We start from the raw sequence: 6000 nt of genomic DNA, 5'->3' as shown, positions 1-6000 counted from the left end.
TCGGAGACATGACACAGGAAGAAAAAACTGAGGTGGGATCTACCAGACTCTCTTGGTTACACTGATGAAGCTTAGAGTCTGGTAAAACCAAAGCAGACAGATATTACAGAACAAACACTGAGGATTAGAGAGAGATACAGAAGCAACGGAAAGAAACCCCCTTGTCAGTATTTAGCAAAATTTTGAAAATTGCATGTGAGCTAGAAAACTACCTAAGAACAAACCGGGTGGGGGTGGGGGGTGGTTTATAAAATTAGAGGAAATCACACCTGATGCTCACACAGTGCCAAGAAGAGTGTCTATTTTTATAGATTTGCCTGGGAAAACTCAGACTTCACAGCAAAATGAATACTCAGAAAGGCCTTGCCTGAGGTATGGGGAGTTACTTTATACCATAAAAAGAAAAATGAAAAGGATCAAGCTGTTTATAAGTAACTCAACTCTATTCTACTATAAAAATCAAGAAGATAAGTAAAGCAATAGAAGATAATTTTAAAAACCAAATTGCACTTGTAGAGATACAAGTTACAATGCTGGAGATGAAAGCTGCACTGAGTAGATATGAGCATGGATTAATTTACCATCATGAAAGCAAAGATTCACAAATTTGAGACACTAGTGAACTATGAGCAAACTTCCTGCAGGTAATATATAAGTCCCCAAAGAGGTAGGAGGAGAGCCAGAATAAAAAATTTGAGGAAAAATTGGCTAAATATGTTCTAAACTTAACGAAAGCCATAATCCCACAGATCTAGGCTGGGATCTGGCTGATAGAAAAGAAATGAAAATATGATTGTAATTTCTTATACAATCTATGATATGATATAATATTACTTGAAGGTAGATTGCGATGATGTAAATTCATACACTATAAATCCTAAAGCAACTACTAAGACAGCAAAGGGTTATACCTAATATCAAATAAACTTATACCAAAAAAGATATGACTAAATCATAAAGAAATGTAAAACTAGATTAATTACTAAAAAAGTTATGCATATACAGATATGTAACTAAATCATAAAAATTACTAAACTAGTCTGAAGGAAGCAGAAAAAGTAAAAAAGCAAAGCAAAGAAGATCTGGGACTAATAGAAATCAAACAGTGTGATGACAGACAATTCTAATCATATCAATAATTATATTATAAATTAAACTGGCCTACAAACCTCTTCTCAAAGGCAGATTGTCAGAATGGATAAAAAAGCAAGTTCTACCTGTATAATGCATATAAGAAATAAACTTTAAATATAAGGACAAAAATTGGTTAAAAGATGAAACAAGATATACCACACTAACACTTGACAAAAGAAGGCTGAGGAAGAGTGGTTGTATTAATACCAAAGTACATTTCATAGCAAAAATATTACCAGCAATAAACAAGGTCATTTTATAGTGACAAATTGTTCAATTAATCAAGAAAATGTAACAGTCCTAAATGTTTATGTACATAACAACATAAATGTTTCAAAATACATGATACAAAAATTGATAGAACTGCAAAAGAAATAGACGAATTTCCAAGTATAGTCTAAAATTTCTAAACCCCTTACTCAAGTGGTATAATAAGGAGGAAGAAAATTCCGGAAAATGTTGGCATGTGTACTCAGCAGTCTAGACATTTTCCCACTCCCTGTGTATGTATGCTGCTTTAGTTACAAAAAGTTAGGTAGGATCTTGGGAGATTTCTTCTTGGATACCAGAAATATCAACCACATCAACAGTATACCTAACAACTCTAAAATAATTCTTTTGAACAGATTACCACTGAAGAAATTGTAAGTTAAACCCAGTAGGCTTTTCAGTAATTTTACTGCTTGAAATTCTCACATTTAAAGGAAATTTGCAACATCACTTTCTCAGACTCCTCTCCTACATTTCCTTAACCACTGCTCAGTCTCCTTTACCAAGTCCTTTGACTCTTGTGAAATGTTGATATTCCCAGGGTTTTGTCAATGGCTTTCTTTTTATTCTACATCTTCTGCCTCATGAATAAGCTCATTGAGATCTATGGCTTTGCCTAATAATTATAATAAAAGTTTTCTAAGCCTGCATCTTCAACCAGAGTTCTAATTCCAGCTAGAAAGGCATATAATCCAATTACCTACCGAAAGTATCCCACATGAATGTTTCATTCAACTCAATATGTAAAGAAAACTGTTGGTCTGTCCCATGACTGTTTGCACTTCTCTGTTAACCTGACAAATTCCTACTCCTTCCCCATGAGCATTGTAAATGCTTGTGCACAATCTGAAAACTTATGAATGACCTGAGATTGTATCTGTCCCCTAGCTTTTTAAACTCAATTATCACTAAGCCATATTAACTGCACCTCTTTTCTGCCTTTGCTTTATCTTTCCAGTGCCACTGGAAATACAAACTTATTTATTTTATGTTTATATTTCCTAGTTAAACATGTCCCCTTAACTGATGGCTTTCACAGGGAAAAAGAAACCCTACAAATTACCGTTCTTATTTTTTAAGATAAAAAATTAATCAAAATAAAATAATGCCAAAGAAGGACCTACGTGTTTAAATGTGTAAATTGAGCTTCTGAACTTGATTCATTTTACCCTTGATGGATCAAACATTCATAATAGATTGATACTAGGCCACAGATTGGTTACAAAAAAAAAAAAAAGACTATCGCATGAACTACTACAAAAGTTTCATCTTTAAATCTTTTTATGTGCTTATCCTCCATCTCTCTTCTATATGAAGCACCAGAAACTATAGGCCACAGGCCAAATTCAGCTTACTAAATGGTTTTTTATACAAACTTTTATTGGAGAACAATCAAACCTCTTTGCCCATACATATTATCTGTAACTCCTTTCACCCTACAATGGCAGAGTTGAATAGCTGTAATAGAGACCACATGGCCCAGCATATTTTCTATCTGGCACTTTACAGGAAAAGTTTGCCAATCTCTGCTTTATACCATGACCAGAATGACCTGATACTGAAATCTAATCTTATGACTCCCCTGCTCAAATTTTTCCACTAAATTCCTGCAGAAAACATTGCTGGCTTCCTATGCATAGTCATTATTTATTCTTTACTGCTGCAGAAACACAAGTTCATTTAGATATTTATTATTCCATTACCCCCATCTAATCTTAAAAGAAAAATCATTATTCTAAGCTAATCACAGCAATTACATTTGCTTTCCTAGTGATTGGTATAGAAATAAGAATGTGGTATAATCCAGCCAATAAAATTTTACAGGAAGATTACTGCAAGCTTCCAAGTTTTCTTCCTATTTTTAAAAAAAATGTGAACAAAAGCAGCCCTCCCAGCCTTCAGATATTGTCTTGAGATAGCATGATGATTTGAGCTGTTGCTAATTAGCCAGCCAAGAAAGGAGACATGAACAAAACACTGCCAATAGCACAACTAATAATGGGGAGGGGAGTGAGATCCTATAATATCCCTGTACCACCAACACAACTTTGGTTTCTATGGTTTTAGCAATTGTTAGTTGGTTCATCTAATATTTACAGCTAGAAGTATTCTGGGAATTTTTCCAGGGCCTACAGAATAAAATCTACTCATTTCTACACTATTAAAATGTGTTGCCTAAGCTTGCATTATCTAGACATTCAAGCCATTCCCAACTAATCCCATACCACACTATTTCCACTAGGGAACCCAAAGTGTCAATAAACTCTACAAAGCTCACTCAAGCGTCTTACCATTTGCACTTGCTTTTTTAGCTGTTTTTTTTTTTTTTTTTTTTTTTTTTTGTAGGACATGTGATCATCTTAGATGTTCCTTCTTCCAAAACTTAAATTTTACTAGATGTTACTCCTGCCACGCATTCAGTCTTTACAGATGTTTCTTCTTCCTCCCATGTGGTCTTCGTAGGTCTTTCTTGTGGCCATGCAAATTTCTCAGATGTTTCTTTCACAGGCCTTGTAATTTTCCTAGGTGTTTCTCCTGCTGACTGTTCAATCTTTCCAGATATGGCTTTCCCTAAACATTGAACTTCGTCAGATGTTCCCTCCACCAAGCGTGCAGTTTCGTGTTGGAAATAACTTTTTGGTGCCACAAAGAAGAGTTAGCACTCCAGCAACAAGTTAACACTCCAGCAAGGCAAATTTACTTCTATAGAAGGTGAGTCTTGTGGATGGAGCAATGGCAAGAGCACACTGTATAAGAGAGGGGAAAGGGTTCTCATTCCTAATGCAGCTAGTCCCTACTGCTGTGTCTTTCCCCTATTGGCTAGGGTTGGACCGCACACTCTAAGCTAATTTTGACTGGCTACTTCAAAGAGGACAGGGGTGCAAGCCAGAGTGGTGGGGTGGGTAGTTTCTGCAGGAAACACAGGGCAGGTGACTAAGAATGACTAAGGACAGAGCAGGTGACTAAGAACGACTAAGGACAGAGTAGGTGATAGGGACTAGAAGGGGGTCATTTACTGAAACTAGGGGCAAGGAGGCATAAAGGATGAGGAAGTTAAACTTTAAAATGGAGAACAAAGAACAGAGAATCTGAACATACTGACATATTGGTTCTTTGAAGAGGAACTCAGAACCCACTGTACTTAACAATCTTCCCTCTCTTGAATTTTAAAGGACATTAACAGGCTATTCACTGTATTCTACAATTCCCTCTTTCAATTTTTATAGCCCTTCCTCTTCAAACCTTTTTAACATGTCTTGGCTTTTTTTTTCAATTTGATCCTGTAAAAGAAAAAGTCTATCTAAATAAGGTGGAGAACAGCTAAGGGAGGTTTTAGAAAGTGTTGTTTCTATAAGCCTTTGCACTAGCCCATGGATGCATGGTATGACACAACACCCAACAAGAATGAGTACACCCGTTACTGCTGCAAGAGAAGTAAGAATTGAGGCTATGATTTCTTTCCATTTTCTGAACCACCTTTCTAGCCATCTTGAGAAAGTGTTATCGGCTCCAGAAGTTTTAGCTAATTCATTGGATAAAGTGGTAAGTCCTTGTAGGCCCCTTGTTATGCTCCCATTGGGGGCAATGTTGTTTGCCCCCAAAGGATAAAGGTACAACACTGAGTTTTAATCATAACACAAACACCACCTTTTTCAGCTAATATCATATCTAGGGCCATTCTGTTTTCTGAGGCCATCTGGCTAGTGGGCCTCAATTGTTCTGCTATTCCTTTGACAACATCCCTGGTGTAATTAATAAACCACTGTTGATTACTATAGATGTAATTTATCCAATCTACATTTTTGTTGTCATCCAACAAAATATCGAGTCAAATCCTGTAGCTATTTGATCTTGGGCTTAAATGTATCTGGTACTCCTCATGGGATTCCAATAGCATCTAAATAAATGTTGGAGTCAAAAGACCCGTAAGGGACTTCCCTTGCTTTACGATGTTATTTTTTCCCTTTTTCTGGTTGATGAAATGCCAGAGTGAAAAGTATAGCCAACTGGACTAGAGCATGAGGGGTGCTCCAGTTACTTGGCAGAGTGTCCAGTAAATGTCCACCACAATACTACCATACATCTGCTCAGGGGTGTATAAGGGCTGACTGATTGGTAAGTTCTTGGAAAGTCTTAAGCTTACTGCATCCTTTTAGGTCTCCAAGCAATGCTAAGTTTCCTCCTTGTTGTGAGAGACATGAAGTGAACTTAGTGTCAGAAGACAGAAGCTGGATGGCCCTTGGGGGCTGACCTGCAGAGTGTTGAACTTTGGGATATAGCAGAGAGAGAGATTGACATGACTTGTTACCCCAGGCTGTGGAACCCTGGAAAAGAGCTACCATACAGCCCATGCCTGGTTGACTGAAGGACCATCCTAGTGGAAAGGGGACAATCTGGGCCTCTGGTCTGCCGTGTGCACAAGCATAACAATTGCTTTTGTTTAAAGTGTGAACGGAGTATTTGATCCATTCCAACCAGGTATTCACATCTTGATATCCTTTCTCAGTTGCCAAAGTTTGTTTTAGGTCTTTAACTTCTACAATAGTTACCTTGGTCTTGCCATTAGATGGAGGAGGAACAACAGTTTCATTGTGA

This window comes from Pongo abelii, chromosome 22 (genome assembly GCF_028885655.2).
Source record: "Pongo abelii isolate AG06213 chromosome 22, NHGRI_mPonAbe1-v2.0_pri, whole genome shotgun sequence".
NCBI lineage: Eukaryota > Metazoa > Chordata > Mammalia > Primates > Hominidae > Pongo > Pongo abelii.
Note: the sequence above shows the minus strand (reverse complement) of the source record.